General features: G+C 40.2%; 1 long non-coding RNA gene across 1 annotated transcript; it reads right to left on the bottom strand.

Annotated features, from left to right (window-relative positions):
* Window positions 1-7,445: 7,445 nt before the first annotated feature.
* Window positions 7,446-9,794, bottom strand: LOC125374511. The gene is made up of 3 exons (XR_007218639.1): window positions 9,668-9,794; window positions 7,842-7,943; window positions 7,446-7,535 (listed from the first exon to the last, which is right to left on the bottom strand). It is a non-coding gene; the product is annotated as an uncharacterized LOC125374511 (long non-coding RNA).
* Between the last annotated feature and the right edge of the window lie 397 nt (window positions 9,795-10,191).

The following is a 10,191-nucleotide window of genomic DNA, read 5'->3' as shown; positions in this document are numbered from 1 at the left end:
AGTTTTTGTAAGTCATTTCGCCGAAACGTTTAAAAAACTTAAAAACAGGAAATAAGTCGTTCTGAATTGCTCTACACAAAAAACAACTCCCTGGTATTGTGAACGAGAGAAAATTGGATTTAGTCCGAAACACCGTGATGGTTGTGTAATAGGACAGTTGTTACACCGAGGCAAACACGTGCCAAATGTGATTGTCGTTTTGGGAGTCACTCAAGCGGAAATCTATTGTGCTGCAACGGACTTCCACGCGTCAGGACAGCTGTCGGTAATTGAGGCCAAGCACTATAGCCCTTGTTAATGGGGACAAAATCCCGAAGTAATAGAGTATAGCGCCTGGAATTAGGTTTGACATGTCTTTGAGAGGCATTTAGCTGTTAGGTAACTGATGAAAAACTAATACGGATTACGAATTTAGTTTTTTTGTCACTGCTGATCATCCATATTATTTTGTCATCATTTATTTAGTAATTGTATGGAAAACGTGTTGCCAAGAACAGGGGAACAGGTGAGGTGAAATGGGGTTTAACGTCGCGTCCAAGATTATTGCACTTATATAGCGACGTATATTTTCGTGTGTGTGTTAGTGTGGCTGCTTGTACTAGTCCGCACTGATGCCGATTTATAGTGCTAGCTCACTGAGATACCATGCCGCAGTTTAACATGAATACCCCACTCAGACACAGTATACTGACTCCGATCCGACCAGTCCTTGTTCTAGCCCCTCAATGCCGAGCGCCAGAAGAGAGTACCATCTTTTGGTATGACGCGGCCGGAGATCGAACCCCGGACCTTCCGCTCTCCGGGCGGACGCTCTACCACTAGACCACGGAGGCGGTCAACAGGGGAACGGCATGGTGTGTGGCTTATATATTGTGATATATACCAGTGTGTGAAATAATGCTTACCAACACGAGCTAGGGGGTATATATAATCTGGTACTAGCCAGTTTTATATTTACATAGCCAGTTGTTTTTACCCTACCAGATACAAGGAGAAATCAGGTAGCAGAGAGGGACAATTATTTCAAGTTTCAACAAAGTTAGAACAACAATCTGTGTCAATGAAACACATGTTATATTTGGGATAACACTTTCTTAGTAAAGTACAGATTCTCGTACCTTTTTGGATTGAGTCCTGCCCGGGATTTGAACCCACACTGCCAGAGTGAGGCACCTAATTGCCAGCACACAAAGCCAGCGGTCTTACCCGCCCAGCCACCGAAGCTTCGACAAAATGAAAGTCCGACAACTGGTAATCTAGATCACGTACTTTGTGTACCTCTCTGACAAGTGAATCAATGAAGTCTTTGATAGGCTTTAGACGTTTGAAGAACATGAGTGATTTGGGTTTAACGCCGCGTTTAACAATATTACAGTTATATCACGGCGTGTCAGCTTAATGTGGGAGGAAAGCCCAAAGTGATGCGGGTCTCAGACGTTTACCACTTCGGTGAAACCCACGAGCACGGGTGTGGTGCTGACAAACCTAGAAATAATCGGGGTGAACCGGGATTCGAACCCACAATCATAGGTTTTGGGCTTGCTCAAGGGACGCAACTCTTCACAGCGAATCGCGGCGCCTCAGACGACTGGGCCATCCGTGCCCCCTTAAAGAACATGAAACATGGATATATGACAGCTGCGATTACTCTGTATTACCCTGATACTTTAATAAAACAAACAACCAAACGCCACCCTGGATCCGCCACTGGTCAATACTGAAATATATTCTTTCCTTGAATCCTCAACCGGGTTCTGGTGGAGGTCACGTGACGAATCAAAGCTGGTTTACAGCAGTCACTGTTGGGTGTAGTTGTTCTATATATAGAATGTAACCCTATACACAACTCACCGCTAATTAAAATGGCCGCCCTTGATGATTACATTAACACATTGTCTAGACCTACGCTGGTCATGACCACCAGACCGTGGACAAGCTAATTCCCCAAATCTGTTCAAACTGTGACCAGCGTATATATGCCATTGATTACACCGACTTTATGGGCACTTTGTAGTCCTGTCTGGTCTTTATTTGACAATACCATATTAAACCGATTAAATCGTTTTTCTTTTTTTTGTGTGTGTCTTTTCAGCGAACTTATTCTTTCATCATAATATTATTCGCATATTCATGATAACTTTTCAGTGTTAACCTTGATGAGTCGTAATTGTGAGAAAATATTATTGCAACTTTTATTTCCCGCTGAAAGTTCTTCTAGGATAAGAAACATAAGTATTTCGTCTTCTTATCAATAAAGACAAGCCGATTGCTGAAGGGAGATAACTCTTGCAAGGCAATGCGCTGCGTCAATGATTTGGCTGCTGCACAAATTTGTGTCGGAAACTTGTTGTCACTTTACATTTTTAAAAAAAAAACTTCAGCCATGATACGGTATGGATTACAAGCTTATCCAAATACCCCTGCGGAAAATGAGTAACAAACATGGAATTTACGCGTTCATTAACACATCTGTCAATGGGCAGGATCCTTTTTAAGTAAAAGCAACTTAATGACATGCATAACATTATAGTTTTTCGGAATTTTGCCTGTCACTTGAAGGCATATGAAGATGTTTTCCAGGTTAGGCTCATATCGACGCATTAATAAAAAAATAAAATGAGGTGGGGTGGAGAGTAACATCGAGTTCAAGATTATTCCATATACACTCTTCAAATAAAGACACGCACAGGTAGATTTTTAGTAAATTTATTGTACCTAATAAAGTCAATCTATTTAATTTAATATCATATACACAAAGAAAAAGGTTAAGCACAGCCTCATATATTTTATTATTGTTAGGTCCTTATATTTGTAACAGTCATGAAAGATATAATTACGGGAAGAATTATGTTTTCTCGAGATGGTGTAATCAGTCATGCGTGACGAAAGCTCACGTGCCATGCATGGTACGCCCGTGCAGCATGCTACCCTCGAGTATCTCTAAAAGCAGTATATCCAAACGTTAAAATTGCTTTCTTAAGCTCGGTTTTAAACAGTTATTCCATGACATTGTGTGGCCATGGCACGAAGGCGATAATCAAACGCCACAAGATGGCAAATAATCGGCATGCATAACGCAGGAATATCTTGTAATGCCATTGGTCGGAATTTGGGGTTTAGTCGAGAAACATGCTCATACCGGTGATGTACAGGACCGTCCCAGATCATGTGGCGACTCATCGCGAAGACAGGGACCTTCTCCGTCTCATACGCCGAGAACTCTTTTTAACAAGTACTCGTCTGAAACAGCTGTGGTTGCCCAATCGTCGTTTCAGCACCAGAACCGTCAGGAACCGACTGAAAGCGGCAGGACTGAGAGATAGACAAGTCATAAAGCTTTCCTTGTTGAGAGATCACCACAAAGCTGCTCGTTTAGCATGATGAATAGCGCGACAGAACTTGAATCTGAGAACTTAGAGACGGATCCATTGGTCAGACGAAAGTCGCTTTCTGCTCCACGTCACTGATGGAAGAACGAGAGTTTGGAGGCACCGGAACACGGCCTACAGCCCCAGGAACATTAAACCGACTGTTGCATACGGCAAGGCAATGGTTTGGGAGTGTATCTCTCATGATTGCAGGTTGGATTTGGTCACAATATGGGACATTTTCGCATGAAACATCAAACGTAACTCGTTTACTTAATCCTGCAGCACCATACGGTATTGTCTAAGGTCCAAAACAGTACCTGTGTTACCATGATGTTTTTGTCAGTAAATTTCAATCACAACTCACCTATCTTGTCAAATGTTTGTTCTGTCCGATGACATTGGTATCGCCCAGCTCCTGTGATCAGTCATCCCATGCCATGATTTTTGCCATTTGTCATGGTTCAGAAATAGGGGTGTGCTTAACTTATTTTCTTTGTGTATAGATAGAAATATAAAATTTTGGAGCTCGATAGTCACATGTTGTCGGTGTACGAAGGCACTGAAAATTGTTCATTGTCATGCCACATAAGGCCACAAGGTTGCGCTGAACTCTTGTATCTCGTGTGACCGCCCCGGGCATCAATCACGCCTCTGCATCCCCTGGACTGGATAAGTGTACGAATTCTCTCCTGCGGAATTCTGCGCTATTCTGCGGAATTTTGCGCCATTCTGCTTGTAACGCGTTGGCCAGTTGTGGGAGTGTCTGCGGCGTGTTCTGACGTTGACGTTCTCGTCGATCGGGTTCATCCCAGAGGTGTTCGATTGGGTTGAGATCTGGAGATCTCAACGGCCAGGGCAAAACGTTGATGTTGGCATTATGAGGTAGTGTACCGTGACACGAGCTGTGTGCGGTGAAGTGTTATCCTGTTGAAACAGCTCCCTCTTGCGGTCAATGATGGGAAGAAAGTGAGGTTGAAGAATTTGATTCATGTCGCGATTTGTAGGGTATGCCTCCCCCGCCCCCCGCCACCGAAACTATCGAATTAACGTTCACAATGTGGGGTAAAACGCTCATTTCGACGACGATAAACACGCTGTCTTCCATCTCGGCGGTGAAGAAGAAACGCAAGCGTTGCGGTCGATGGATCTGTTGCAAAACAGGGATGATAACTAGTCTTCTGAGTCGGATTCCAGCCTCGCGAAGATGGTTCCTGACAGTCTGGTCCGATATCCTCCTCAAACCAGGGATGCGTCCTGCAGTCTCCGTAGCTGTGGCATTGCGATGACGTAGGTGGAACAGTCGAATGTAGCGATCCTGTGCAGGGTTGGTAACTCTTGGTCGGCGGATTCTCAGGCGGTCTGCAGTGGAACTGAACTGTGTGTATCGGTCCCAAAGGCGGCAAATGGTGCTTTGGTGGACGTTGAAAGGGCGTGCAACAGAAGACTGTGTTGTCAGGTTCAGTATGTTTGGGGATGGTAAATATTCTGAATTTAGGAATAAACATAGTATATAGCGAGCCTTGGCCTTGTTTATTCCTAATGCAGGATATTTACAATCCCCAAACACACTCGCGTCGATAACCTCTATTTATTACCCACGTGGTGAAGAAGCAGGTGGTAAGTTACTAAAAGTACTCACGGAAATGGAAAAAAACCCTGTTTTTTCGATCTCAGATTTTAAATAAATGCAGTTAATATACAAAATATATAAATATTGAAACAACTCAATTAGTACTAATTGGGCCTTGGCACAAATACAACGTATCAAAGGTTTTTATGTCTTTTTACACGTAAAAGTGTGTAAAAATATGAACAAAACAGACTATTGTGAAACTGAGCATAACCAGGTGTTAGTAGATCAAGATGAATGTCCATGACCTATGACACCTTGACGACAGGTGAAAACAGGTGCTTGAAACCCACGTGCATGTGATTTGTCAGTGGTTAGTGATTTGTGAGTGGCATTGTGGGATAGTGAATCATCGTCACAATATCAGAACGTAAAAGTAACATATTCCCTTCTCAAACAACAACTTACATGTCATTATTATTATGTACATAAACATAGCTGTTATTTTTATTGTTGTTCTGATAACTTTTTTCCAGGCTAATTTGCATAATGCCTATAGCCTGTTTCTGCCATGTCAATTTGGACTTAGTTTTATTTTTGAATGTTGAAAGTGCCTACAAATTACCTCCTGTAAAGTACATTTTGTATTGAGCACTGAGATAAAACTAGCAAATCCAGACTAGTACTTTTCCAGTTGTTTTGTTATTTCGTATTTACATCTACGTAATGCTTTGTGTCGATTATTAAATCCAGCAAAACAGGGTTTTTTCATTTCCATGAGTACTTTTAATTCTGAACGTCATACGTGTGTCGTACAAGGTTGACCTTGTTTTATTCGTTTTGATTGGATAACCGTGGCCTCTGTCCCACCGGGACATTCATATAAAATCGCGAGACATAATTCATTTTGCAACTACAAGGCAGAACTGAAGCAATCTTATGAGAGCGTTGTTTACAAACAATTTATTAAACCAAACAAGATAGTCACACGCATGAAATTCGGTTTGCATTCTATATAAGTTATGCATAGAGCTTCTACAGACATTATATAATCGAGCTATATCCATTTACAATGTACGACTACAGATCAATAGAGCGAGGGTCCCAATGAGCGTGACGCACCCGACCACTTTCGCAACTTTCAATCTGATTTAACGTAAAAGGATAAGCGTGGTGAAATGAAGCCAGTTTAAACTATCTGGACAGATATCTAGACTTACTTGGGATGAATCGGTTGTGCCATCAGTGTCCCCTCCGAAACGTATTTTGTGGCACTGTCTCCCCAGCTAACAATTTCACGTTGTGACAACGTCGTGACAACGTTGTGTTTACGTTGTGGCAACGTTGCGGATGTTACGTCCATATAACGTTATTCTGTGGACTCCCATTTATGTTGTCACAACGTCATGGCCTAACGTTGTGTTACGTCATATTCACGTCGTCACAACGTTGTGATGACGTTGTATTTTACGTTGTAGGAACGTCGTGACAACGTTGTGTTTACGTTGTGGCAACGTTGCGGATGTTACGTCCATATAACGTTATTCTGTGGACTCCCATTTATGTTGTCACAACGTCATGGCCTAACGTTGTGTTACGTCATATTCACGTTGTCACAACGTTGTGATGACGTTGTATTTGACGTTGTGGGAACGTTGTAATTTTACGTTGAGGGAACGTTGTATTTGACGTTGTGGTTATGTTGTATTTTACGTTGTGGCAATGTTATAATAATGCGTCCCTACAACGTTATTCTGTGTACTACCATGGACGTTGTCACAACGACGTGAAATAACTTTGTGTTACAAGGATGAAATACGGTTGTGACCATTCCACACTAAAATGTTGTAAAAACAACCCCAAAACTTGTTCCGGAAATGTTTTAGAATATGCTTTAGTCACGTGAATGTGTATGATTCGAGATACCTTTTACCAATATTTTAAAACCAGGGCGTCGAATAGCCCGGTTAACAGTGAGTTAGATCGTGTTTTGCTAACAATGTTCAAAATGTAAAAACACCACTGAGCTGTTAACTAGATACATGATTTGACTATAACAAAGTCAGACACCATTACCCTTTAGGCTTGTACTGAAAGAAAAAAAGGAGAAAAGAATGGCAGACATTGTAAGGGGTTGACCATGTGATATTTTCTGGGGAGGGTCGGGTCCTGGAATATTATCGAAAAAATATATTGTCCCCGAAAATTCTTGACAAAAATAATTACGGTTCAGCCTGGTGAAAAATATGCCTGCCACAAAAAAAATGACATAGATCTAGGTGCAAGGTGCTTATCTTCAGGCTCATAGAGTTAAAGAAAATCATATATCTGCTTTTGTAGCTGTGACCGAAAACATATGTAATCTCCATAGAAAAGTTCCAGGTCCCCACCTCCTTGAATATTAAATGGTCGGTCTCTAATCAAGTCCATATAGTATACTTCAACTTTCAGTCATGCGAAGTCACCATTCAACAAAGAACTCCAAGACACATTTGCATTGACATTTTATTATTTTTAGATTATAGAAAATGTATACACTTTTCGAAATTATTGAATGCCAGAATCTTCTTTCTTTGGTGTTCACTTCCACTTCCCTGAAATACAAACAGCTTAATAAATCTCGAGCAGGTATTTGAAAGATTTCATATGACGAGAAACATTCATTTCGAGATAAGGTTTTATCAATATTCAAACTATAATGTATAATTCAAGTGACTGATGGAAACAAATTTTAACATTCATTCAGAGACATCAAGAATCAGGTTGAATACAAAACGTGGTACGAGCATAGATTTATATAAATAGATCTACATTCTTAGCATTCATTTCAAGCAAAAAAAAACCCCACCAATTAACATGGATATAAACAATGGAATGTAACCGTAAACAATTGTACTTACGTTAACATAATTCACAGCCCACGGTTTATTTGGTGTGTTCCTCAATGATTCAACATTCTTGATTTTATCTCCTGGAATGGTCGTGTAACATTTTCCCCCTTGCTGCAACGAAAACATATTAAAAAAGTCAAAACTAAAACAATATTCAATAAGCATACATTTAGATCTGTAGTCTAAACAAAAAGATAACATACATTGTATAATTGCCTAAAATTTAGGAAAACTGTAAATCTAAAGTCTTCATGTATAAGGTCCGATCGGAAATAAACTCAGGCTACAGATATAAGTAATTATGAGTACCATCATAAAAAAAACACCTAATATAATTTGGTTTTACATATACACCGGTCTGACAAACCAGTGATTGTTATAGTGAGCCACGTCTCACAACCTCTGTCAGAGTACAATGACACACAATCATGTTAGTACAAACATGGTTTGTTGGGGACCTTTTCTAAACCGGAATCCAAACGGGAACAGATATATTTGACAGGCATTGTAGCTAATTACGACTCACATCTTCATCGCAGCGCTGTTTATATAGATCTAGCTACAGTACGATTTCGTAGCTAGCACTGGAACTTACTCGTTCAGTTTTCGATCACCATTTTATTCTCTCTCATTGCGAAAACGTTTCAGAGAACCAAGTATCATATACTTACTACGTTTATTAACATAATACAGTTCAATATCGTTAAATATAATTCTGTAGTATGGTAGCCTACCTGGCAACATACGGAGATCGAAAACCGAACGAATATGGTTGCTATCAATTCCATTGTATTTTTCATTGGTGCACATTGACTAGATCTACACCTATCTCACCTTAATAATCAACAAACGATGACCAAATCACTGACAATGTATGGTGATATTTAACATTTGATTATCGACTAGCTTATCATCACCAGCGAGAACAATACCGCAAACACCCCGTTATAGCGCGCGACGAGACTCGTTTTACTTTTGCTCGTTTTCATTAGAAGACAGTCGGACATAGATCTAGTTATCGGAAAATGATGAATTGATTCTTTTTTTTGGAAATATTAAAAATACCCATGATGAGCGCCTTGCTCAAATAAACTTTATAGACAGCACCAACAACCATATGATCCACATTTAGGCTACTTCAGTCAGTGCTAATTGGGCCTTTTCGGGAACAACGAGTATGTTTCTGTCTCTTCCCGAAAATACAATTTTTCATAACATCATTGAGGCCTTTAGACTATAGGGCTATAACTAGCAGCCTACAGAGAGTCGATCTGAAAATACTTCCATTGTTTTGATTCCCTCTCTTCGCTGTATAAGAGAAATCTACTCAACCTTTCCCATGGCCTGAATGAGCCACATTGTTTCACAAAAAGTCAGAATATTAGTACATGTAAACTTTCAGATTTCAGAAATAACACGGAAGAAATGGCGATAACTGTCAGTGGTCAGTAGGCGATGCATACGTTAGGCCTATTTAGGCCTACAGACCTTATACGCTTACGATCGAAACCCGAACATAATATGACGACCACAAAACGCCGCCAGACTGAATTCTGGTCAAATATATACCTACTGCTTGCCCTTGGTAATTACTCTTGGTATCCATAAAATAATAATATGGTAAAAAGTCATGGGCTTCCTTCACCTCTATATACATCACGTTCTGTGTATCAAATATTACTATCAACACTGACGCTTAGCTCAGTGAAAGTGACCGGCAAACTGCATTCTAAACCCCGCCACTTCCGAATAATACGATACATTTAAATCATTTGACTATCTGCATGTACAGAAACATATCAACAAGCGGAAACTGCTTTTGTAAAATATCTTACCTTATCCGAATTCACAGATCATCTGTCCAGTTCCCGTTGCTGCACAATCACTTGGTTGTAATATATCCAGAGTGAGTTTGAACTAAGATGGCTGGTGACAACAAATCTTTCGCGACAATGTGACGTCATTTTGACGTCACTTCACGAGGCAACAGGCTCAACTTTTCAGCAGTCGCTCTCACGCCGCAAAAAATGCGCGCCAATTTGTTTTTAACTGTAATTTTGCTTTAGACAACATTTAGTAGACAGATAACTTCGTTCATAGATATATATGTTTAAAAAAACAACAACTACGAGATGGTAGATCTACAAGTGGTTTCCTAAACATCATTTACAAAAAGTGTTGTAATGTCCAAAGCATAACGTTATCAAAACGTTAATTTGCAACGTTGTTGTTACGTTGTGGAATAACGTTACAATGTAACGTAATACTAACGTTGTAATAGAGATACGCAAATACGTTCTGGAAATTTTAGTATTAAGAGATGAAAATTCAAATGCCGAATATACAGACAGGTAATGCA

This window comes from Haliotis rufescens, unplaced genomic scaffold (assembly GCF_023055435.1).
Source record: "Haliotis rufescens isolate VD_foot unplaced genomic scaffold, xgHalRufe1.0.p SCAF_58, whole genome shotgun sequence".
Lineage (NCBI taxonomy): Eukaryota > Metazoa > Mollusca > Gastropoda > Lepetellida > Haliotidae > Haliotis > Haliotis rufescens.
Note: the sequence above shows the minus strand (reverse complement) of the source record. Positions and strands in the feature narration are given on the sequence as shown.